This window comes from Macrotis lagotis, chromosome 1, assembly GCF_037893015.1.
Source record: "Macrotis lagotis isolate mMagLag1 chromosome 1, bilby.v1.9.chrom.fasta, whole genome shotgun sequence".
Taxonomy (NCBI): Eukaryota; Metazoa; Chordata; class Mammalia; order Peramelemorphia; family Peramelidae; genus Macrotis; species Macrotis lagotis.
Genome location: NC_133658.1, coordinates 234,625,101 through 234,653,082, shown reverse-complemented (window position 1 = coordinate 234,653,082; position 27,982 = coordinate 234,625,101). Strand labels below are relative to the sequence as shown.

The 27,982-nt window shown below is 36.9% G+C and overlaps 1 pseudogene; it reads right to left on the bottom strand.

Annotated features, from left to right (window-relative positions):
• Positions 1–23,456: 23,456 nt before the first annotated feature.
• The window catches only part of LOC141488038 (S-formylglutathione hydrolase-like), a 38,782-nt pseudogene continuing 34,256 nt past the window's right edge, over positions 23,457–27,982 (bottom strand).

Sequence of the window (27,982 nt, the reverse complement as noted above, 5' to 3'; positions counted from 1 at the left end):
TTTTTTATATAATATTGTAAATGAAGATATAATGTAGGTGGCATTTTTAATAGCTGACATCAAACATGGTAAGGATAGCTAATAAAAAACATTGAATAATAAAACTAGGATCCAAAAAAATTTTGACAGTTTAGAACAATGGGTCAAATCTAACAGTATATAATTTAATAGAGACACAAAGAAGATGTGACCTTTACCATGTTCTCAGGTTGAAATCTTATATTTGCAAGTGAACCCGGAAACCCCAGGAAAAACCTTGTCATGGCCAGAAGTATGACTGTTTAATGTGACAGCAATATGTCCCCAAAAGGGACTCATGTGAAGCAAGAAGATGAATAAGTCAAGAAGAGCCCAATCAAACTTGGGATGAATCAGGAAAGACTTTATATAGTAGATACAGTTTGAACAGTTTGAAGGAAAGTAGGAATTCTAAGAAAGCAAGGTAAAGAAGGAATACCCTACAGGCATGTAGATCAGAGATGAAATATTGTTTGTGAGGAATAGCAAGAAGGCAGTTTGATATGACTTGTAACAAGTGATAGACAGTGAAGAAAGACCTCAGACCTTTTGAAATCAATCAGTGGTTTCCTTAGATTTTAAGTCACTTTCTTTTAAATGTCATCTTGACTTAAACATTCAAGGAAGAAAATAAATTATATTTATCTTGAGTTAAGAGGACCATTGGTAGAAAACATGAAAATAGAGACCAGCAAAATTCTAAGGGATTCTGAGAGTGTTCCCAGAGAGGAGGAGGAGGAGGAGGAGTAGATAGCTCTGGGCTGCCCAGATTCCAGGGGTACCCTCCCTGGAAGGGATGAAACTACAAATAAAAAGGAACTGGATACATGAAAGAAAGCAATTTCGTACTCCTGAAAAGGTTTTCTAATAAGCAAGGACTATTTATTCCTATTATATTCCTATATTCCACACCATGCCAAGCCCAAAGCAGGCTCTCCAGAGATATGTCATTGATTCACTAGCTCCCACAGCCTCATCTGAGAGATGGAAGGGAGCAAAAGTCAACTAGGAACACTTCTTCCCAACCTCAAACTCAGATTACATGCTATTCCTACCTACTAAATTCTTGAAGGACTTCCCTCTACTCCTGACTATATTCAACCTTCTCATTTTTTTTTAATCAAAATGAAGCCTAGAACAGAGTTTGGACCACAAATATGATATACTTATTATGGAAAATAAAAGATTCTTAGAGTTGGATGAGATCCATAAAGTTAACCAACTTGACCTATAGGTCCCCACCCTGCCTTAAATCTTCTCCAAGCTTAATCTCCCCTGTTTCTTCAATGGATCCTTAAAAGTATATTCTGCATCTCTTTACCATCCTGGCTGCCCTTCTCTGAGCACACTGGTTTGTCAGTGTTCTTAAATGGGGCACTCACCCCAAAAGAGGTTGAAGGATATAAACAGTTTTTAAAAGAAGACCTCAAAACTACTAGCAATCATATATATATATATATATATATATATAATATATATATATATATATAATCCCTTCAGATCACTAGGAATAAAAGAAATGTAAATTGAAATGACATTTATTTTGAATTCCATTTCTATAGCTATGTGACTTTAGTGTCATTTAATATATATAAGTTTTCTCATGTGTAATACAGCAGCCAGAGTCCTGGATGCCAGTTCTTGGCCTTCTTCAATAATTAGAACAAGATGTATTTTTCTTGTTGTTCAGTCATTTTAGTCATATCCAACTTTTCATGATCCCATTTTAGATTTCCTTGACAAAGTTACTTGCTATTTCTTTCTCTAGCTCATTTTACAGATGAGAAAACTGAGGCAAGCAGGGTTAAATGACTTTCCCAAGGTCACCTAACTATTAAGTTTCAGAGGTCACATTAGAATTCAGGTCTTCCTAACTTCAGGTCTAACATTCTATCTACTGTGTCACCTAGCTGCCAAGAATTAGATACATACAGACTGTATAGTATAATTACTATATTTATAAATTTATAAATCTCTATATAGAGATTTATAAATATATTGTTATTTCACTCATTGGAATATACAATTCTTGAGAATAGGTATCATTTCATTATTTTGTACTTTTATCCCCAATGTCCAATACATAGTAGGTATCAACTGTTTGTTGTTTAATTGATTTGAAGTCCCAGATGCATTCACCACTACTTGCTAAGATTTGGGAGATAGGACAAAAAAAAAGGAGGAGCTTTCATATTATGGCTACATGAAGGAGTAAATAAGAATTTGTGCCAATCTTCATTTATACCTCTATTTCACAATGTTTTTTATTTTTCCATTAAACATGTATCATAATTTCTAAAGGAGGATTAGGTAACTAGGAAACAGTGAATATAAATTAAAAGGGGAAGAGTTTCCCAAGAGAAAGACAGAGAATAGAGTCATGAGGTCTGAATTGGTAACCCATAATACAAACCTTACTTTAGGACAAAAGATGAAATAGTACCTTATGAAATAGTACTGCTTGGCAGTACATCTACTGGTTGGAAGCATGGACATGGTAAGTAGGGATTAAGGTTTGACAGCATAGAACCTTACTAAATAGGATCAGACACTGTTCATGGCACCCCCAACTAGTACACACACACATACACACACACACACACACACACACACACACACACACACACACACAAACACACATATATTAAATGACAAAGGTAACATAGGTACTTAGTAGCAGAAACAGAATTAAAGCTCATTTTATTTTCAAATCCAGTATTCTTTCTCCTGTACCTAACTTCCTAATCCTTTAGACCAGTTAATTTAGTCTAGGTATTCAACTCTTCAGGCACAGGTAGAACTAAATGTAACCACTTTGTTTTTCCTTATTTATAAAGGAGACAGTGCCAGAGAAGAGGAAGCAGTTTCTAATTTCTTCCAATGCCTCCTCTGGAAAGTACCAGGCCAATCCCTGGGACACATACTTAGCATTTTCAAAAGTAATTAGGGAATTCAAGAAAACAGAAGACTTTTATTCTGAAGATTTAAATAGAATTTTCTTTGAATCAAAATGCCTTGTGACATCAATATGTGGCCTTTTGGCTGAGCTTAGATAATTAACTAAGGTTAGCTGGATGAGTAATTCCATGGCACCCTGATGAATGGTGCATGAATGGGTTGGCTCAAACAGATTACAGATGCCTCACTTTCAACTCCAATTCCTAGCTAATTTTCTTGCTGTGGTGTTTATTTAATCTCCTGCTACCTTGTGTGTGTGTTTTTTGGACAATTTTTCCAGCAGGCATCATTTATCACATCCCAAGGCTCATTATTCCAATTCCCCAAATTCATTGAAAATTCCCTTTGTAGATAATGGTGCAGCCAGCCGGTGCTATTCAATGCCTTGATAGGAGGTGTTGAATTTCTATGAGCTAACATATTCCTGCTGGCAGAGAGAAGCTTGTCCTTTTCAACTCTAGGTAGAGAAATAAGACAAAGAGGTTCAAGAAGATTTGCAAAAAAGTAATCAACAATCAGTACTTACTCTACAAGTTAATCCCAGTCTCTTCTATCTCCTTCTCCATTTCCTCTTTCTCTCTGGAAGTTGGGGGGGAAAATGTTTTCTCATCTTCCATACCTAGACTTAACACAGAGGCCATAAATGGTGAGGTTGTAGTCAGGTAAAAAAACAGAGGGTAATTTCCCCCTTAATCTCCATTCCATCTGCCTGCCTGAAGAGCAGTGGCCCCATTTCTATAAAAGAATAGCCAAGAAACTTCCAGGGGTCCTTTCCTTCAGTAAAGAATTCCCAACATGCACTGGATGGGGGCTTTCCAACACCTGTTTAGTAGAAGGCAGAATCTGATGGACCATATGGCCATTTAAGAGATCCACCCAATCCTTCTTCCTCTTTAAAATTGTGTATGTGTGTATGTATATATTTGTGAGTGTCTGTGTGTGTATGTGCACTCAAAAGTAGATATTCTGGCACCAGCTTGCTACCCATATGCCAATTCACAATTGGTACCTCAGTCACAACTAATCATTGCCATCTCAGTTGGACCCACCATTCTTCAGGCTAACCTAGAAATTGTAAGACTGCAGCTAGATAGTTTCACTGCAGAAAAATTTTGTTTCTTTCATAGGAGGGAGGTTCCTCATAAAAGAAGTATTAGAATGCTTCTTACCCCTTCCACACTCATGGATAGAAGGGAATCCACAAAATCCTGAGTAGAGTGAAGAGGGGAAATTATCAATCAGTAAAGCAATTACCATAAAACAATCAAGCATTGGTTAGATATAGGAACAAAATTGTTCCAGAAAGAAAAAAAATCTCTAAGATGAATCATTCCAATTTGCATGCTCACCTTTGTAAGTAGAAAATTGTCCTGAGTTCAGGAGTTCTGGGGGGACCCTTTGCCCTGTCTCTAAGTTTTTAAAGAGGGTCCCAACATTCATCTAATGTTTGTCCTTTATTTTTAAAGAAAACCATGACATCAGGGAGGTAATGTCATGACAAGCACATGAACTGGATTTGAATGAGGGGGATGCTGTGCTAAGCCATCAGCTTCAACTTTCCTCTCCAGAGCCATTTGGGTCCATTGGCCAGATATAAATCAGGATGACTGGAGATGGCCTTGAATGCAAGGCAATCACGTCTAAGTGACTTAAAGTCTGGATCACACAGCTAGTAAATGGTACGTGTCTGAGGCTGGATTTGAACTCCTGTCCTCCTGACTCTAAGGCCAGTGCTCTATCTACTGCGTATATAAACACTTTGATAAGTTTTTTGATCTCATCAAAAGAGTATTCACTCTACTGGTACCAAATGCAACCCAATCATACTTTCTTAAGTTCTACAATTCTTGTCCATGCTTTTTGTAAACCCTCCAGTCATAATTGACCCAGTATGCTAGAGACTTTCCTTCAGTTCTTATGTTTCATGGACAGCAATGTAACACATTCCTTTTCCTGGCATGCAATGTCATCAATTTTGTCTTTTTGTGCCCATTATGGATAAATTCATCAAATTCAATATAATTTTTCTTTAAATATTATTTTATTTCTTTCTAATTTCTAATCTTTCTTTCTAATGTTTAATATTCTTTTAAAAAATTTGGAGTTTCAAAATTTCTCCTCCTATCCTTAATTCACTTTTCTCTCAGATTTAAATAAGCTAATATGGGCAATCATGTACAACATATTTCTATACTGGTCATATTGTGAAAGAAGAAACAGACCAACAGTTAAAAAAAAGAAAAAAGTATAAATAATATCACCATTATTTTTTATAGAGGCCTTGAGAGGTTAAGGATGTTCCCAAGGAGCAACTAAGTGACACAGTGAATATAACCCTGAACCTAGAGCCAAGAAGACCTGAGATCAAATGTGTTCTCATACATATATTAGCTATGCAGCCATCTCTTCTGACCCATTCAATTCCAATTTGGTCCAACCAGTTCAATGTAGTCCAGTCAAATCCTATTCAGTCTAGAGCAATGGGCTCTAATTTAGTTCAATCAGGTGCAATACAAGGTGGCCCAGTTCAGTTTGATGCAATCTAATACAATCCAGTCCAAGAGGGTTCAGTCTTTGCCAATCCTGTTCAATCCCATAAAATCCAATCCAATCAAGTCCAATTCAATCTGATCGCACTGTGCTAGTTTGGCACAAAATCTAAAAAGACACAGACCTAGACCTCAAGGAGATTACATTTCATGTCTGGGGTTGGTTAGGAGATAGAGAGGAGAGGAAGTGACCCAGATACATGGTTTGTTCAGAAAATTTGAAGAAAGAAACAAAGCTTCGGGCTAAAGTGATCAGGGACAGATGTGTATATTATAGATGCCTTGTAAAAACCAGAAATGTTCCAGATAGACAATGGAAAAGCTATGTATTACATATGAAATTATATGCTAACACATTTGTTATATATCACACATAAATATACATATACGTAAATGTGTGTTTGTATGTAAATATATAGGCATAAATATGAATATAGATGATGTATAGATATTGCTAGATATGGGTATTTTCACATTGGTATTCATATCTCTTTAGGACTCTCAAAGAAGGAAATCCTCCAAATTCTGGATAGAATGAAGAGGGAGTTTTGTTTATTCCTGATTGGAGTGCTAGAGTGTAAAGAATACCTGAAGCTTTCCTTTTAAGAAGGTTCCTATCTCCTTATATATGTCACATGTTATACATGGGTTACATGTAGGATGCCATCCATGTGTAATAAATATCACATTGCACACATGTAGTGAGTCACAGGTTACATGTGGACAATGTGTCATTAATTATAGTCCCATTGTTTATGCTACATATTAAATGTTATATATGCTGCATATAGTTTATATAAGACGTATTATTATGCATGTCTGATATATCACACAATATATGTGCATATGAATATAGATGATATAGATATGGATATGTCAACATTGTATTCATATCTCATTAATAACCTCGTATATTGTCTACCCCTCTGATTGGAAGGCTGAAATGTATAATAAAGAATGTCTCAGGGTGGCTAGGTGGCATAGTGGATAAAGCACTGGCCCTGGAGTCAGGAGTACCTGGGTTCAAATCCGGTCTCAGACACTTAATAATTACCTAGTTGTGTGGCCTTGGGCAAGCCACTTAACCCCATTTGCCTTGCAAAAAACTAAAAAAAAAGAATTTCTCAAGTCTCTTTAAAGAGTCCCATAAATTACAAATGTAATATGTCATTATATATGAGCAATATGTTATTGATTATTCTTGTAATAATATTGCCTGTTGTATGCTAAATATGTTTCCATGATATGTTATATAAATGTCACAAGTTATATAGAAGGCATAAGATTGTGTAATGTATCTATTATATATCATATCTATGTTTAGATATAGACATAGATGATATGGGCAACCATGTGGTGCAGTAGATAGAGCACTGCCTCTGGAATTAGGAAGACTCATCTTTGTGAGTTTAAATCTGATCTTGGACACTTACTATCTGTGTGACCCTGGGCAAATCACTTAACCCTGTTTGTCTCAGTTTCCTCATCTACAAAAAGGGCTTAAAAAGGAAAAAAAGCCTTGACATCATTTTCAAAGAATTCCTACAGGAAAATTGCCCTGATATCCTAGAAGCAGAGGGCAAAATAGAAATGGAGAGAATCTACCGATCTCCCCGAGAAAGAGTCCCCCAAAAACCAACCCCCAGGAATATTATAGCCAAGTTCCAGAACTCCCAAGTCAAAGAGAAAATATTACAAGCAGCCAGAAGGACACAATTCAAGTACTGTGGAGCTGCAATCAGGATCTCACAGGACTTAGCAGCAACTACATTAAAAGCTCATAAGGCTTGGAATATAATATTCTTAAAGGTAATATACCGGAAGGCAAAAGAGCTTAGAATGCAACCAAGAATCAACTACCCAGCAAAACTGAACATCCTCTTCCAGGGGAAAAAGATGGACTTTCAATGAACCAGGGGAATTTCAAATGTTCCTGTTGGAACGGCCAGAGCTGAACAGAAGGTTTGATCTTCAAATACAGGATTTGGGTGAAGCATAGAGAGTGGAGGAGAAGAGGAAAATATGAGGCACTTAATGATGATGAACTGCATGTATTCTTGTATAGAAAAATGACACTGAGAATACTCATATGAACCTTTTCAATTAACAAAGCAGGTAGAAGGAACTTTTATAGTTGAAGCACAGAAGAAAGCTGAATTTGAAGATAAAATATGGTGTAAAAATGGAGTCAATAGAACAAAGGGAAATGTAATGGGAGAAAGGAAAAGGAGTGGGGGAATAGGCCAAGATATTTCATATAATAAGATTTTTCTTTATTACAATGAGCTATTGCAATGATATGGAAGGGGGGAAGGCAAGGGGGAATGAGGGAATCTTCGCTCTCTCATCAGAGGTAGCTAGGACAGGAAACAGCATATATACTCAATGGGATATAGGCATCGGGAGTAAGAATGAGGGGGGAACAGGGGGAAGGGGGTGTGTGAGTGATGGAAGAGAGGATGGACCATGGGGGGAGAGTGGTCAGATATAACACATTTTCTTTTTTACTTCTTGCAAGGGGCTGGGAATGGATGGCCTGTCCAGGACCATTAGGACTGGGTGGATGCTGGGCCTAAGGGGTGGTATGTGGGTTTGGGGTCTCTTGGCTCCAGAGCCAGGGATCTGTCTGATGCACCACTCAGGTACCCTACAGCACAGTCAGAGTGAAAGGAGAGAGAAAATATAGTACATGGTAGTGGAGAAATACGAAAGGAGGGAGTTGCGATCAGCAATGGCAACAGTGGAAAAATATGGAAGTAACTTTTGTGATGAACTTATCCTAAAGAATGTGATCCACCTGCAACAAAGCTAGTGGTGTTGGAACACAGACTGAAGCACATTTATTATTATTATTATTATTATTATTATTATTATTATTATTATTATTATTATTTGGGGGGTTCAGGGAAAATGGGGCTGGGTGGCCTGCCTGGGGCTGCATAGTAGGGTGATCGTTGGGTATCTGAGGCCGGATTAGGACCTGGTTGCTCCTGGCTCAAGGGCCAGTGTTCTGTCTGCCACCTGGCCTCCCCTACTATTATTACAATTTTATTTTTATTTTGGGTCTTCTTTTTTTTTCCTTTTGTTTTTTGTTTTTTGCAAGGAAGTGGGGTTGGGGTGGCTTGCATGGGGTCATACAGCTGGGTGATTGTTGGGTGTATAGGGCTGGATTTGAGCTTCGGTGCTCCTGGCTCCAGTGCTGGTGCTCCGTCCACTGCACCACCTGGCCATACCTACAATTATTGCTGTTTTTTTCATTTTCATTTTCATTTTTTCTCTCCCCTTTACTATATCGCTCAAACGAGTCTATATTTTTTTGGGGGGTAGTTTGTTTACTCTTAAACAAGAATATTTTATTAATGTATAAAAAAATTGTACAAAATGAGAATAAATAAATATTAAATGAAAAAAAGGAAATGGCAAACCATTCCAGCATTTTTGCTAAGAAAATCCCAAATGTAGTCATGAAGAATAGGACATGATAGAAAAATGACTGAACAACTGCACAGATGATATAGATGGAATTGATTTAGACACAGATATAGCTTTTCACATGGATATATCAATGTTAGTACTCACTGCCCCTTTTGCTGGAGGGCTGGAGTATTGGAGTAAATAGTATGGAACTGTTTTTAAAATCTCCATTTTAAGAGTACAACCAGGTAAATCATCTCTTCATATAGACATACATATTATATGTTTATATATATATAGTTCATATATTACATGCATAGATCTGTCTCAATTTCTTGAACTGAAAAATGTGGATAAAAACAGTACTTATCTTCAAGATAAGTACTGAGGATCAAATAAGAATATTTATGTAATGCTTGACAAATTTTAAAGGGTTATATAAAAGATAGCTATTATTTTTAAGGTCATATGGGTAATAAGTTACTATTCACATTCACCATGCTTAGTGGGTGAATGTGGTTCTGTAAATTCCAGATCTAGCAGGAACATAGTTCCTTCCATCCCCTGTATGCACTTGTTCTATACTTTCCAAAGTATTTAATTCAGTTAAACAAATATTTATTAACCATATAACATTGGTAAGGTCCTTTGCAAGGCCATGAAGATAAAAGATTTTTTAAATGAGCAAAAGCAACTCAAAAACATATTTATATTAACAATAGTAATAATTACGTAATAATATTTTAGATGTTTTTAGTTTCTCTAGAAATATTAAGAAAAAATATTTTCTCCAACCTAAAACCCTTTCTAGACATTTCCATTTGTTTGTCCTTCATTTTCAAAGAAAACCATGACATCAGAGAGGTGATGCCATGATAAGCACATGAATTGTATTTGAGTGAGTGCTATGCTAAGTCACCAGCCTCGCTTTCTCCTCCCAGAGTCATCTGGGTCCAGTGGCTGTATATGAATTAGGACAACTGGAGATGATCCTGGGTGAGAGGCAATCAGGGTTAAGTGACTTGCCCAAAGTCACACAGCTAGTTAAGAGTCAGGTATCTGAGGCTGGATTCCTCCTGACTCCAAGTTCTATCCACTGCACCACCTATCTGCCCAAGATGATTTAGATTTTTCCATTTTAAAAAGGGGGAAGAACAGAAGCTAAGAGCTTCCTTTAAAGGGGATCAAAAGTGGGGAACAGACAACTCTTGACTGCCTTTTCCTTAAGTAATTGTAGCCCTGTTGCACCTAAGGATAAAATCTTCTTTTGCATTAAGGGTTAAAATAATGAGCTCAGGAAGGAACTATTTTCAATTCTTAAAGGGAATGGTACAGAAAGGATCTGAGTGGCTATCTGGATTGTCATCTTATTTTACTATATCACATTCATTTTTCTTGTTCAAAATTCCTATAAATGTTACCTAAAATTATCTTGGGGCAGAGTCGTGTCACAAGTCTTGAAAGACTGCCAATTTGGACACCTCTCTCCCTAAATTTGAAATGGCTTCAATATAAATTAATGTTAAAATCAATAATATAGTTTCTGGATTTGGGTCCACATCATAGAACAATTATCAGTATTACTTTTTCTTTGACATAATAATATCTCATTTGTTAGATGCTTTAACACTGACAAAGTATTTTCCTCACAATACTCCTGTAAAATGGACTGCTCTCTCCATATTTAGAGGAGGCACTGACTCAAGAAGATGAAGTGCTACTACAACTAGTATATGCCTGTACTATTCATTTGGCTGATTTGGAACTTGGTTTTCTTACCTACAAAATGAGCAGGTTGGATGAAAAGACCTCCAAAGTCCCTTCCAGGTCTAAATCACTGAATCTATAATTCCATAATTTATTCTATGTTTATATGGTTAGTTAGAAACAGAGCAAACTAGTCTCTTTCCTGTCTCAGACTGGTACTGCTTCCCAAGCCACAATCACTAAGCATAATGAAGATCTAGATAGGTAAATGGGTGGATGGATGGATAGATAGATAGAAAGATGGATGGATGGATGGGAGAGATAGATAGATAGATAGATAGATAGAGAGAGAGAGAGAGAGAGAGAGAGAGAGAGAGAGAGAGAGAGAGAGAGAGATTTGTCATTCAATTATTTTCATTTCAGTCATGTCCAACTCTTCTTGACTCCATTTGGAGTTTTCTTGACAAGGATACTGTATTGGTTTGTCATTTCCTTTCCCAGCTCATTTTACAGGTGAGGAAACTGAAGCAAATAAGATTGAATGACTTGCCCAGGGTGCTAGTTAGTGTCTGAGAAAAGATTTGAACTCATGAAGATGAGTCTCCCTAACTCCAGGCTTGGAATTTTATTCTGTGTCATCTTGCTATCAGATATATAGTTGCTATCAGAGAGATATAGTTATTTATACATGTCCATGATATAGATATATGCATATATAGATTTATAGATATGTGTATATAGATATTGATTTATGTGTATGTATACAGAAATTTAGCTATACTCCACTACATATACATAAGCATGATTACAGAGATATATGTATCTATCCAAATGTGTATACACACACACACATATATACACACACACACATACATATATATATATATATATACACAGTTTTGTTATTCATAGAAATATTCAAATATTGTTCCTTTTTTCTTTTCCAATTGTTTCATGCATGAGCTCCTTAAGGTAAAGGGGATTACTTTTCATTCTTTCTCTTTCTCCTCAGCATCTCCCATGGATCTGAGCCTATAGCCATTATTGTTTAAGAATTTTCTGACACCTGTTTGTCTTTGACAGTTTTCTCTAATGCACAAAGTGGCTGTACTATAGAAGAATTTGATTCAGAGTTCCTAGACTCCATTACCAGCTCTTTTCTGACCTTGTTTGTGATCCAAGGAAGGTTATGCCCATTCTATGTGCTCTAGTCTCCTCTTTTATAAAACAAAAGAACTAGACTACAGCATTGAGCTGTTGTCTTCCAGCTCTTGATCCTATGGCTTGTTTGCTACTTTATGAGGGAGACTTCTAGGAGTGATGTTTTCTACTTTTCTTTTACTGGGGAAGAGCAGTGGATTAGATGGGGAGGGAAAGGGGAAGCATTTTTCCATGTTTATCCAGGATATCTGAAGAGTGAAAGCAATATGAGCATCGCTGATGTGAAAAACAGGGTCATTATTATTCTGTTCACAGAGACTAATTGATTGCAAAGAGAAGAGAGGACGATAAGATAATGCTTGTTGAATTTAATTGAAGGAGTCAGGTAGCAGTTTGGATGTCATATCAAAGTAATGCTGTAAACTTTTTGATTCCTTGTTGGTCCAGCTCTCTATATGATTTAAGCATATGCACCAAGTACCTTTGAAAGATAGGACCCTGTTCAATTGGGGAATGACTTAGCAAACTGTGGTATATATACATATATGTCATGGAACACTATTGTTCTATTAGCAATCAGAGGGACGGGAATTCAGGGAAGCCTGGAGGGATTTGCATAAACTGATGCTGAGTGAGATGAGCAGAACCAGAGAAACACTGTACACCCTAACAGCAACATGGGGGTGATGATCAACCTTGATGGACTTGCTCATTCCATCAGTGCAACAATCAGGGACAATTTTGGGCTATCTGCAATGGAGAATACCATCTGTAAGAACCATGGAGTTTGAACAAAGTTCAAGGACTATTCCCTTTAATTGAGAAAAAAAACCTGCTATCTTATTATCTGATCTTGTTATCTCTTATACTTTATGTTTCTTCCTTAAGGATATGATTTCTCTCTCATCACATTCAATTTGGATCAATGAACACTATGAAAACAATGTAAAGATCGACAAATTGCTTTCTGTGGGGGGAGGGGGAGGGAAGTAAGATGGGGGGGAAATTGTAAAATTCAAAATAAATAGTCTTTAAAAAGAATAAATTAAAAAAGAAAGATAGGACCCTGATTATGCCCAAAGGGCAATAAAAATGTGCATACCATTTGATCCAGCAATACCACTACTAGGTCTATACCCTGAAGAGATCATGAAAAAGGATAAAAACATCATTTTTATAAAAATATTCATAGCAGCCCTCTTTGTGATGGCATAGAACTGGAAATTGAATGAATGTCCATCAATTGGGGAATGGCTTAATATACTGTGGTATATGTATGTAATGGAACACTATGGTTCTATCAGAAAACAAGAGGGATGGGAATTCAGGAAAGCCTGGAAGGATTTGCAGGAACTGATGCTGAGCGAGATGAGCAGAACCAGAAGAACATTGCACCCTCTAACCAATATGGGGGTGATGATCAACCTTAATGGACTTGCTCATTCCATCAGTGCAACAATCAGGCACAATTTGGGGGGCATCTGTGATGGAGAATACCATCTGTATCCAGAGAAAGAATTGTGGAATTTAAACAAAGATCAAAGACCATTACCTTTAATTTAAAAAAAAATATTGTATTATGTAATTTTGCTATCTCATACTTTATTTTCCTTCCTTAAGGATATGATTTCTCTCTCATCTCATTCAACTTAGATCAATGTATACCATGGAAATAATGTAAAGACTAACAGATTGCCTTCTGTGGTGGGGGGAAGCAAGATTAGGGGAAAAATTGTAAAATTCAAAATAAATAAATAAAGTTAATTTTAAAAAAGAAAGATAGGGTCCTGGATAAGAAATAAGGGGATCTGTATTCCTTTGTTTCTGCTCCCACCCCTTAGAAATTATTTGCCCACTGATTGATCCAAGGTTGAGAAGTTAGTACTATTCTGGAGAAGTCTATAATGACTCTTTGCAGCCAGAGAAGTACAGAGATCAAGGGTAAGGTAAAACAAGGCTGTTAGATCTAATTCAATAACTGGGTTGCGACTGTGGATTAGATTATTTTTGCTTTAGCACGCTTATGTCTTATGTCTGCTTCTACCTACTAAATAAATTAAGGTAACTTCTCAGGAGACCAGAAACCCCAATAGCCTAAAGAGGACAATACCTGAAGATCTATAATAAAGTAAGGGAATTTAATCATATAGCTTGATTCCTGCTATAGATTAGCATGTTTGTTTCTGTTCGCTATTGGCATGGGAGCATCACCAGAAAAGATGGAACATTAACCCAAGAAGTATTAAGCCTCTCCTAGGAACTCTTTGTGACTGAGCCCCCAGCATAGCAAATAGTTGTGATAAATAGGTAATTTACACCCATAAAAGTTAACTAAAAGTTTCACAAACTAAAAAAAGGACTATTGATCACTCTTATCAAAAGTATGGAGGGAAAAGAGGTTTCCAATGATATATGGAGAATGTACTTCCATTGTCAAGGTAACCAGGACTCAAACCTATTGATGAGTTAGGAGTTTTCTATCCCAAGCATGTGAAGACTTCTCTTAGAAGAATGCACTGTTGAGAAGCTGTTCCAATGACCATGAAGGCAGTTGAAGCAGGCACTGTGGAGAACTTAGAGCTTGGTCAGACATTGAAGATGCCAAGGTTATCCACTGGGCTGCCACTAGTCATCTTGACTTTTGACTTGCCAATGGATTTCAATGACTCTGGAAAAGAGAATGAGGCAGACTGCTTTGTGCAGCTCAGCTCATTTAAATCCAATTCACAAGCAAATCAATGATGTTATTGGTCCTGTTAGAAAACAAAATACAACAATGAGAATAGACTGATGTCCTTCTTGGAAGAGAAAGTAAAAAACTCTAAATGAATACAATTTTTTGTCTACATTATTAAAGAAGACAAAATATTTCTTTTAAAAAAATGGAAAAAGGTAACGTTTTAAGACTTTTTTTAAAAAAGAGAAAAATAATCTAAAGAGATAGAAGAGGATCCAGATGTAGATCAGAAGTTGGAGAATAGGGGTAGCTAGTTGGCACAGCGGATAGAGCACCAGCCCTGAAGTCAGAAGTACCTGAGCTCAAATCCAGCCTTAGACACTTAATAATTACCTAGCTGTGTGGCCTTGGGCAAGCCACTTAACCCTATTGCCTTGCAAAAACCTAAAAAAAAGTTAGAGAATGGAAGAATGTAAAGAGGAAGAAGAACTCAGTGCTAAATAATAGATATAATATATTTATATATCTATAATAGATATAGATCTCTTTAATAAAGAGAGGATCTAGATTTTCCTGAGGAAAATCTCTTATTGAACTCTAAAGAATGAAAATATAAAGTCAAAATGATATTTGATATGAATTCATATAGTGTTAACGAGAAGAATAGTAAGGATAGGTTACTTCTGATTGAGGTGTATTGATGTCAACATGACACTAAAGGATAGAGGAGAATCTGCTTTCTCTCTGGGATATGTATCCAAGATGTGACAGAACCTCCAGAAATTGGCTTATTGACTATTACTCATTTCAAGTGTTTCATATGAGGACAAATGATGACCACAATAAAAGCCTAGAAAGTATTTCTAAAGAAGCCCTGAACAAAATAGTAAAGCCATTAGGGACAAAAGAGGTGTTTTTATCACTTTAGAAGTTTAGAGATTTAGGAGAGGAAGATGATTTGGGAAAGTGAATAAGTGGTTGAAAAGATGATGGGATGGGATTTAGCATTCTAGACCTCAATTTAAAAATCTGTGAATCATTCCAGGCAAGAATATCAGAAAAGACTAAAAATCACAGGAGACAGTCACCATGGAGAATGCCAACAATACTAATCATGTCATCATGTTCATAAACAAATTTATGAGATTAAACAGGTATTAGCACAAAGAAGCATAATAATAATGATGTTTATGTAGCACTTTAAGATTTATAAATTGCTTTATATAGCTTATCTCATGTGAGACTCACAGCACCCTTGTAAGGTGAGTTTTACAGGCATTTTTATACTCAATTCTAGGTACTATGTTTTAGGATTTTGATTATGTAGAGAACATCCAGGAGAAGGTAGCCATAATAATAAAGTGCTTCAAGTGCATGTCATATGAGAATCTTCTAATGGAACTACAGATGAATAGCTTAGAGAAGAAAAGGCTGAGGTGGGGGTAGGGAGCAAGAATAGGAGAGTACACGGGTTATTAGGAAGAGAAATATGATAGTTGTCTTTAGTAAAATTGAAGTAGATTTGGACATGTAATGGACCACATGTTTCATAACTAAGAGCAATGACTAAAAGCAGCAAATCCAGACTAAATGTAAAAGAAAAAAAATTTCCTAATAAAAAGTGGAATAGGCAGGCTGCCTTAGGAGGTAGCAAACTTCACCTCACTAGAGGTCTTTAAGACTAAATGATCACTTGTTAGATGTATTTTAATAGGGGATTCTTTGTTGGATACAGGATAGATTAGATGGTACCTGAGTTCCCTTCCAATTTTGAGATGTTACAATTCTCAATTAAGTTAAGTGTCTAACATTGTTGTCAATCAATTTTCTCTGACTCCATGAACCATTGCACACTTCTATCCTCCATTATCTCTCAAAGTATGTCCAAGTTCATATTTGTTGTTTATATGACACTATCTATCCATCTTATGCTCTGCCATTCCCTTTTCCTTTTACATTCGATCTTTCCCGAGATCAGGGTCTTTTCCAATGAGTCCCATCTTCTCTATATTTGGTCAAACTTTACATTTCTTCAACTTTTAGCATTTGATCTTCCAGTGAATAGCATGAATTAATTTCTTTAAGTACTGACTGATTTGATCTTCTTACTATACAAGGAACTTGCAAAAATCTCCAGCACCATATTTTGAAAGTCCTATTTCTACATCCCTCCACTTTACTTATAGTACAATTCTCACAACCATATATTGCTATGCAAGGGTCTTGCTTATGGTTGGCCAAATAATAAATGTTGGAGGCAGGGTTAAAATCAGAATGATCCTAATTCCAAGATCTTCCCATTCTCCATCATCAATGAGTTTGGTGAGGAGTTTTGAATGTGGCTGTTGAAAAAAAGTATTCTATTCCAAAGTAACAGAATAGTTAGAAAGGAACAGAGAAGGAATGGTATGTATATATACATATATATATATATATATATATGTATATATACATATATATGTATGTTAAAAATAAACATATGTGAGAAATTCCAGGAACCAAAGAAAAGGAAGCATGGTCAAAAACATGAGGAAGAATCAGTGGAAGGAGAAATAAAAGAAATTTTGTCATGGAAATAGCCTACAGATCATCTGGACAGAAGGACTCAATAGATGAGGAATTTGGGAAACATCACAAGCCTGAAACATAGTAATGTTTGCTAGTAATGGTAGTGATGCTAGCCTTAAGTTATTTGAACAAAGCTTAGAGTTTTCTTTCTGCCAAAAACAGAATAGTTGATCAATCTATGGATTTTTTTAAAAAAAAATACCCAGTCTTCAAACAGTGGAGGAAAGGACAAGGGTATCTGCTATTCTGAACCTAATTCTCACCTACAAAGAAGATCTATCTGTTAACATAGAAATAATGGGGAACTTTACCATAGAATTCTTTTTTTTGTTGTTTGGTTTTTTTGCAAGGTAATGGGGTTAAGTGACTTGCCCAAGGTCACACAACTATGCAATTATTATTAAGTGTCTGAGGTCATATTTGAACTCAGATCTTCCTGACTCCAGGGCCAGTGCTTTATCCACTGTACCACCTAGCTGTCCCTATCATAGAATTCTTGATAGAAGACAGGAAAGCTAGATATCATCTAACATGGACCCAAGGTGAGGGGAATTCTGATTTTAAAGGGTTCAACTAAAAAATAGGCTACAATGGCTTGGTGTCCTGCTGGAAAAATCAGTCTAAGAAGTATGGGAAAAATAAATCCTGAAAATACAAGCTGAAATTATTCTGATAAATAGGAAAAGGAGGAAATGCCAAAAGATCACATAGAGAACTAATCAACCAACTTGGATTTTTTAAAAGATGTGCATAGAAGATGGAAGCAATAATAAGTTACCCAGAATAAAACAAAGGGTAGAACAGTGCTGAAAGAATAACAGGAAATACTAGAACAAGCCAAGGTTGGGAATGAATGTCATAAATCGAAAAGGACTTTTAAAAGTTATGTTGGAGGAAAAAGTTGAACTGAAGAAGACCTATTTTTCATTGCTTGAAGGCAGAGACTTGTTTCAACTGAGGGCAGAGACTGTTTCAATTTTGCATTTGCAACCACAGTGCCTACATGGAACCCTGTAAAAAGCAGGCACTTAATAAATGCTTATTGATTGATTAATGATTGATGATAATGAATGACAGAGAAAAAGCAGGACAACCCATTTCATTTTGCTTTTTTTTCCTTCCAAGGAGGATCATTATACTAGTAAACTAGGGGTCTTTACATGTGTAGTTCAAAGGAATAAACAACTTCTCTGAAGGCTGAGGTAACTCTTTTCCATCTTTAGGCCAAAAGCTTAAATTGAGTCCCATTTTGAAGTTCTTAAAGAAGCATACACATTCTATGAGAGTGAGAGACAGAGAGAGAGAGAGAGAGAGAGAGAGAGAGAGAGAGAGAGAGAGAGAGAGAGAGAGAGTTAGAGTCTTAGAAGAAAAAGTAGAATCTCAATAGTTGAGCCAAAGAATTGGGTGCATGGGAGCAACAGTTGGAAAGGGAAATAAAAACTGAGTGGTGGAAGTTCAGAAGAAAAAAAATAGAGGAGAGACTTTGACCCCCTTAGATATGTCAGATCAGAAATCAGACTAAAACTTCCATTTGTACAGATCTCTTTAAGGACTGAAGTATGTTATAAGGGAAGTTCTGCTCTTCCCTCAATTTCCTTCCTGGTGACTATCCTTTAAGAAACTCTGCAATATATAGTTAGGTAGCTCAGTGTCAGGAAGACATGATCCTCTTGAGTTCAAATCTGGCTTCCAATGTTTACTAGCTGTGTGAGTCTGGGCAAGTCACTTAACTCTACCCCAGTTTTGTCATCTATAAAAGGAGTTGGAGAAGGAAATGACAAACCACTCTGGTATTTTTGTCACAAAAAGTCAAACATAACTGAAAAATGACTGAACAATGTGACATACTTTATTCATTTCTTTATACCAGTGTTACCAATAATTTGAATTTTTGCTTCAATCTTAAAGAGACCAGGATTTAACTATAAATATACATGAATTTAAATTCAGGAAGAGAATCAGACCTCTTTCCAAATGTTAAGAATTTTCCTAACTGTAGTTTCTAATCTATTGTGGATTGTGCTCCTAAATTTTCATTCCATATAATTATGGCAGCAGAAGTAGGGAAACATGAATCAGAGAAGATCAAGTTTACAGGTTTCCCTGGGTTTTTTAAAAACTCAGTTCAAATATGACCTTCTTGACAGTCAGGGAATTGAGGATTCTTTCCTCCCTCCAACCCAAACTATTGGTACCATCCTTCTGAGATAAACTTCCTTTTAAAATATATATATCCTATAAATTCATTTTTTCTTGCACATTGCTTCTCTTTCTTTAGAGTGTGAGCTCCTTGAGAGCAGCTACAGGTTTTAGTTTTCTTTGTATCCCCAGCTCTTCGAACAGGGTCCTAGCACATAATCAGTATTAAATAAATGGTTCTTAACTGACTGATCATTGCAAATGCTTTCAGAAGAAGGTGAGCAGAATGATGAAAAGACTAGAGAACATGATATATTAAAGATTTTATTCAGCTGCAGAAGGATAGGGAGAAATAAGGGCAGTCTTCTTGAATTTGAATTTGAAATCTTGAATTTGAAGGGCTTTAATTTTGAAGAGGTATTTGATTTTCTACTTTGGTCCCAGAAAGCAGAAATAGGAGAAACTTCCTAACAATTTGATCTGTACAAAGATGAAATGAGCTATCTCAGGAAGTTTTTTTTAACACCCACTCTCCCACCTCCCTAAACACACACATATTGTATTTGTTTTGTACATGTTTTGTATTTATCTGTGTACATATTGTCTTTCCCAGACAGAATGTAAGGTCCTTGAAGGCAGGGACTGATTTATATCTATTTGGGGTTCCCCATTCCCTGGGAGTTAATAAATGCTTGCCAAATTGAATTGACTTGGGGAGGTTCCCACTACCAAGGGTTTTCACTTTAATCCACAAGACAGCAATCAACAGAGAGGATACTTGGTCAGATATACTTTGGATTAGATGACCCCCTTCCAATTATGATATTCAGTGATTCTGTCACTCTTACAGGTAGGATATGAAGGATAAGGGAACGGCATCTTAGATAACACATGCCATCCCAATACTCCCACCCTAGAACATTTTGTACAAGATGTCCTTTCATAAGTACCATTTAACTAAATTTAGTGTCTCTAATCTTCAAATGAGACCCAAGAGTTTCAGCTCCATTTTGATCACTCTCCCTTAAATTCCCTCCCATTTGTCCATCTTGCAGTAGAAGATGAAATGGAGCCCTAATTATGCTGGCAAGTCAGATGATTCTTGAGCTAAATTTTATCTCCTGTTGGGACTAAGCACACCCACTAGAGATGTCCCAACCCGATTCATTACCCATATTCACTAAAATAAAAATGGTCTCAAATTCTCCTTTAGCTGTTTTGCCACCAAAGTCTCAGGGACCAGCTGCTTTTTCAGTACCAATGGTTATATATAGAACAAGGACCAATTATTGAAATGGAGCAGAACTCTCTGAGGGGGAGTCTCAAGGGTCTAATAGTAACAACAAAAATGTGTGCTCCCTCCACCTGTAATCTCAGACCCACATCTTGGGTACCTATTGCTATCTAAGTGTCAGTATAGAATGAGCACAGGATATTATGGATAAAGGAGATAGAAAGGAAGCTGACTACATTGACATTTACATTATTTACTATTTACTATTACTTCTATAGAGTTTTATACAAAGTACTTTCCTCACAATAATTCTGAGGTAAACTCAGTATTATTTTATTGTTCTTTTAATTTACTATTTTATACAGTTTTTTATTGAAAAGGAAACAAAAGACTAGAGAAGATATGTGACTTGACCAAGATGATCCAGCCTACAAACAGTAGGGTCAGTATTGGAACTTGAAGATTCTGAGTCCAAATTCAGCACTTCTTCTACTACACCCCACAGCCTCTCCTAGGAGAAAGGAATGAGGGTTAGAGTGTTTTAGATAGCCTGTCTAGCTATGACAGGAAGGTAATATGTAGTGAGCATTGGTCTGTTAAGGACAGAAGGAAGGACAGGTTGAGACTGGGGTACCATTGTTTGGTCTTTAGTCTCCCAGTCTCTTCCCTTGTTATTACTGTGGTGTTGAGCCAGAAAAGGCTCTCTCTCTCTCTCTCTCTCTCTCTCTCTCTCTCTCTCTCTCTCTCTGTGTGTGTGTGTGTGTGTGTGTGTGTGTGTGTGTGTGTGTGTGTGTTGTTTGTTATAAGTGACTGTGACAGTTCAGGATCAAAGTATATGCTGCTGTAAAACCTAAACACAGAATTGGGGAAGTAGGCAATGATGAATGATATTATAGTCATATCCAACTTCATGCTTCTTATCTGAATGGTACCAGATGAGTTTACTCCCTATTTCCCAAGAAAGTACCTTTCTTCAGAGAGTAGGCATACATAATGTCTGGGGACTTCAATAAATAGTTCAATTCAGTAAAGCACCAAGTAAAATTCTGGGGGTACAAAGACAAATATCTTCAAAAAGTTTACATTTGAGAGATATGATATATACAATTTGTGGTTAAGTCATGTCTATCTCATGGATGATATAGCTTTCTTAGCAAACATGCTGGAATGGTTTGCTTTTTCCTTTTACAATGGATTAAAACAAACTGATTATAAGTGACTAGTCCAAGGTCACAGAGTCAATACATTTCTGAGACCCAATTTGAATTTAGGTCTTCCTAACTCCAAGCCCAGCAGTCTTTCCTCTGAGCCACCTAGCTATCTGTCAATTTTTACAATAAGTGACTGAAAAAGTTATACAACATACTGTAATGTAATTTGAAGAGGGAGTATTAATAATGGAGAATAAGGAAAAACCTTATTTAGAAAAGTGGCACTTGAGTTATGCTTTAAGTGATTTATAGATGCTGTAAGTCAAAGATGAGGAGAAAATATATATTCCAAACCTGGAGCACCACTTCTACAAGGGTACAGAGGTGAGAGAAGCAATTCCACATCAGAAAAACAGCTAGTAGGTATAGACTGACTGAAAGGAAGAGTAAGGCTGGAAAGGTAAGTAGGAATCAGGGTTTTTGTCAAGTTTCAGGGAAGGACAGACTCTTTCTCCTGCACATTTCCAAAAGAAGCATGACCCCTATTGGGAACTTTAGGCCACTCCCTTTTGGTTTTACCCAAAGAGTGGTAACCCATCCATCTACCTAGGAAAGTGCTGAATCAGCATTTTCCACTCCTATTCCAACTCACTTTAAAATGGAAAAAAAACACTCAAAAAGCTCTAAAAGTCTTTCACACACTCTGAGCAATTAGGTCAATCCCAAAGCTCCAGGAGGCAGCCTTGAGTGGCCTATCAGTAGGTCATTTAGGAAAGCAAAGGCCCAGATGAGATTCTCTTCTTGGTACTAATGATTAATTAAAGGGGGCAGGGGTGTCACCTTGAACACTGGTAAGTTTACTAAGTAGGACACTGGTGACAGTCATCCCTAAGACAAGAGAAAGAGGCAACTAGAGGTAGAGATTCTGCCAAAGGGAGAGATGGCTACATCATGTGGTCTCTCCTTTCCAGGTCACTTTATATCTCAGAATATATGTTTTTCTTCATGATGCTGAAAGTTGAAAGAATTTAAACTGAAAAGCTGTTTCTCACCCTAAGTTTTCTTGTCAAGGTCTTATAAACTCCATTAATCTCTGTGTCCTCATTTCCTCATTTTTCTCCAGCCTACACTCTTCTCTAGCTAGTCCAGTTTCACAGGATCACTGAATCTCAAGGGTTATCTGGATCCCATGATGTTTGACCCAGGCACTTGCTAGAGAATAGGGAAGGGCTGAGAAAGAATCATCAGGGATGCATTTATTTGTCTCTGATTTTATGACAACCTGTCTTCACAGCCAAACTCTTGCCTGCTCTCTGGGCCCAGACCTCGGGCACTTCATAACGCATCCAGAACAATGTACAAGGTTTCCCAGAGTCACAAAACATAGAAATATGAACATAAACACTTAGGAAAAGTTAACCAGATCACCAAACTCTCTAGAAAATTATTCTGCCATAAAGCAGCCTTACTCATTTATCTTACTCCTACTATTAAAAACTCCTACTACCTTTAGAAGTTCACTCATCCTTTATTTTCATTTGTTGTTTATAGGCAACCACAAAGAAATATCTGTACCTGCATTAGGGCTATTGCTAATACTGTTATTAGTTATTGCTTTACTGTTCCACTACATAAACACCCTGCCTATGTGTTCTGACAATATATAAGAACCACTTAATCTAACCCTCTTTTTTTTAGGGAAAGAATAGGCCAATCAGGGTGGGGAGCAGCTAATTAATTGCAGAGTGATTGAGTACTGGGGTTTAGTGATAGAAAGACAAAACTTCAAACCATGTGACCCTGGGCAAGTCACTTAAATGCTTTCCAATGGGAGAAGGAAATGGCAAACCATTCTAGTATCTTTGCCAAGAAAACACAGATTACAGCAGAGTGGTTACAGTTGAACTACCACAAGACTGGGAAAATATGAGGGTTCACATTTAAAGTCATTAGTCCTTTATACTACAGTAAAATAAAGGATGACAGTGTAGATGAATATAGGGGAGAGAACAAGAGAATACTGGACATTTCAGGTAGATGTAAGGTGGACCCACCAAATGGGGAAAGGAAAATTCTGCAGAGGTCAAAGAGAAGAAAGTAACCCCCAGAAAGAGAGGATTTACCAGAACCCTGATCTTATACTTAGGCAGTCCAATGCTCTTTTTAGTACACCAGGCTACCTGTCTTTCTCATTATACCCCTGACACATTTTAAGGTACGTTGTCACTGCACCCTACACAAACTACACTCCCTCTCAGAGCTTATACATTTTCTCTATTCTGAAAAGCCCCCCTACCACTTCTCTATCGGAAATCTTTTTCACTTCCTAAAGTCTATTCATAGAGTAACTCATGGGATTTAAAATTTGAAAGGGATGGTAAGAAATCTTCTAATCCAGCCTTTCATTTCAAACATGCTAAAAATGGGATCCAGAGAATGGAAATAAATTAAACAATATCATATAGATAAAAATAGAAAAATTGGAATTTTTACTTGACTGAAAATCCAATTCTTTTTTTTGGTTGGATTAAGTCTCTTTATTCAATTGCTGAGATACAATTCCATAATTCATTTCTGTAAGAACTGATATATTAAATGACCAACAATTTATTGTTACATCCTCAAGTAGTCTGAATCACTTTATTCTTTATAGTCAACTGTGATCATTTATGTGTTCTACATATATTTATGTATACACACACACACACACACACACACACACACACACACACACATATATACACACACACTTAATTTTTCAAGGATTTCAAACTGCCCCTAGGTTATGACATATCCTCTATCAGGATCCTTATGGGGAATAAAAGGAATCAGATTTCTTGATTTTATGTATTTATTTGGAAAATGGTTAGCCATTGATAAAAATTAGAAATAAATGTTCACAGGCAATAAATTTTCATGTATAATTTTATCTTTTCAAAAGTTTGTCTTACATGATAACTTTTATAATTGTAAGATTTGTCATATATGAAACTTTATGTTCAGATATTTTGTATAATGTCTGGCATGATCATTCATAAAAGTTGCCATGATAGAGTGGTTAGATGGCACAGTAGATAGAGTACCCACCCTGAAGTCAGAAGGACCTGAAGTCAAATCTAGTCTCAGAAACTTGACACTTACTAGCTGTGTGACCCTGAGCAAGTCACTTAAATCAGACTGCCTTGCCCTGCCCTCCCCAAAAGTTGCTATGAAGTAGTATTAATGACAATATCCCTTAATAAAAGACTGAGATTTTTGTTTGCATAAGAAATTATAAAGTTGCCAGGAGGTAATTGTCTAAATTTAAGATATTTACCTTGATCAATTAATATGTCCAACTGAGAATCTAAACAAAGCATCCAATGCCTCACACATACTTTGATCTAATCCTAAATATCCCCTAAAGACTTTTCCTCTCTTCCTTTTCCTTCCTCTCTCCCCTCCCCTCCCCTCCAAAGACAGAGCATTGGATTGAATAAAATTTTGTTCTGTTCAAGTTAAAGCAAACATCCAGTAAAGTCCAAGATATTTTCCAGTTTCTGTCTTTGTTAAGTAGATTCCATATTGAAGAGAACTTTGATGTAGATTTGTATTTTCCCGGATTCTTCAAAGCACAAATCAGAGCTCCATGATCTCCCATAGAGTGGCCAAAAAAAATCTTCTCTAGGTCAGCTGAAAAATTGACATATATAAATTTGGGCAGCTCCTTATTGTATGCATACATCCTATAGCTAATTTTTCAAGGTTCTTAAGTGACATTCACATAGAAACCAACACCAGTATCAAAGTCCCAGCTGTTGTTTTCTTTAATATTATAGCTATAGGGACTGGTGTCTATAGTGCAATGACAATGAACCCTTGTTCTGCTGCAGCTTGGTGATAGACAGCTTTGGGGGATAAAATTTTGTTCTGTGTAAGTTAAACTGAACAACAAGTAAAATATAAAACTTTTTCAGTTTCTGCCTTTGGTGGTGAGTAGATTCCACATTTCATTTTGTCCTTTAGTTCAATTATCATGCTCATATACTTTCTGAAGCCCCTCAAGGTCCTTGTTGCTGAAGATCTGTTTCAAGGATATAGTTTCTTTGCTATTATTCAGTTGCTACTGTTTTCCCACCTATTGAAAGAAGGGGACTGACAAAGGGCCTATGACCCATAGACAGTATGGGAGGGGGAGTCCAGTGATCTTTCTAACTCTATCTACTCTATTGCCTATGTGACCTATATATCCAGGTGATTGGGGAAAGTTACTTAATCCTGATTGCCTCGAATCCAGGACCATCTCCAGTCTTCCTGATCCAAATCTGGCCACTGGACCCAGATGGTTCTGGAGGAGAAAGGGAGGCTGGTGACTCAGCACAGCACCCCTGCCCAAATCCAATATACATGCTTGTCATAGCATCACCTCCCTGATGTGATGGTCTTCTTTGAGAATCAGCATCTTTGAGAATGAAGAACACGAACCTTGCCACTGTTGCCTAGATTGCCCATTAAATGTTTTCTTTGACCTCTATGGCATTTTCCCTTTCTCCCTTTGGTGGGTCCTCCTCCCACCTACCTAAGGTGCCTAAGGCCCTCCTTTTTTCCCCCTAAAATTATCTACTCTGACAACCTTTATTCCCATTATATTTATTCCCACAACGTAAATTACTGAATACTTACCAGGAAATGGCTACTTTGACAAGGAGCAAGACCTTCTGACAATGGAAGAGAGTTCAGGTGGTAGACATTCAGATAGTTGTCCTGGATGTCATAAGTTGAGGGGGATATGTGAGAGAGTGGGATCAACCTTAAGCTGATAACTCAAGCTATCAAACTACAGCTGGAAGTCACAAGGTAAATCTCATCCCATCTGATCTCAGGGTAGTAAACAAAAAGTCAATCAAACAGCAATTATTAAGCTCTTAAACCAGGTGCCATTCTAAGTATTAAGGATCCAAATTAAGATTCCCATTCTAATTGGTGAGGGGGAAGAGGAAAAGAAACAGCATGTAAAAAAAATTATAAATACCAGATTGAGATAAGAATGGAAGGTAATCTCAGAAGTATGTGTGTGTGGGGGGATATATGTGGGGTGGGAGTGGGGGGAAGGTATATGGGTGGGTGAGTAGGGAGGGTGTTGAGGGGAGTGGAGAAACCAGAAAAGGCCTCCCACACAGATAGAAATTAAATCTTGGAGGAAACCAAGAGGCTTCCTCTTGACATGAGAAGAGAAAGCATTTCACATCTGGAGTACAGCCAATGAAAACGCATCTCCAGAAAGTACAGAAGACAGAGTCTTAGAACAGTTCTGCAGGTTGAGTTCTCCCTTCTTCTAACATCTACTAGGATTGCTTCAGAGACAGGACAGGTCTCTTTTCTCTCCAGCATGTGTAACTAACAGAACAGTTCTCCAAACCAGAGACCAGCCTCAGAGAGCTAATCAATACAACCCCAAAACTTCCTGCCACTGAAAGCAATTTGACTCAGCCAGAAATCACTGTGTGGTGGACCCCTATAGAAGTCAAGTGCAAACATGTTTCATTGAAATTCTGGTCAGTGGTAATGAAGGTTGATTGCTACAGAGACAAGCATCAAGGCACACTCTCCATCCCAGGAGATGGACTTTTCTCTTTGGCTACAGAAACAGCTTTCCTGGACTTTTTTTTTTCTTTGCAGTTTAAACCAGATGAATGTTTTGCATTCTTGGCAGAAGTCACAAATCCTTTATATTGATAAAAAACTGTTCAGTCCAGTCAATGATCTGTTTTAGTCTAACAAGAATTGATAAGGTCTGCCTTCCCCTTCTCATCCTCATACAAATTTTATTGAATTCTATTCCATTCATTCTCAATTTTGCTTTCTTCCAAGCTCTATCAATAAATGAAGATTTAATAGGGTAGATGTCAAAGGGGAATCATACAACTTATGTTTGTTTTCCTCTCCTCCATGAGCTTTTATGGGGTTTTTTTGGTATTCATAGTGTTAACGGTATGATACCCAGTGAGTGCTTAGTAAATATTTGTTGATTGATATATTGACTTTCCCTGAATGGATTCTTCATCCTATAAGATTCTGTGAAAACTATGTTTGGATAGGTTCATTTGCCAGATAGTACCTCCCATCCTTGTCACATTTTGAAATCAAAAGTCATTTAGCAAGTTGGAAAAAATATTAGTTTCCTCATATCCTAGTGTCTTCCCACTCCTATCCCCCCACATCCTACCCCCCCATCCACTTTTTGTGAATCTGCATATGTTTATCACAGAATTATAGAATTTGAGAGTAGACTGGGACCTTGGCAGGTATCTGGTCAACCTTGTCCATAAAAGGACCTTGGCAGGTAGCTAGTCAACCTTGTACGTAAAAGGAATCTCCTCTATAATATAACTGGCAAGTGGACATGCAGCCTCAGAATGAAGACCTT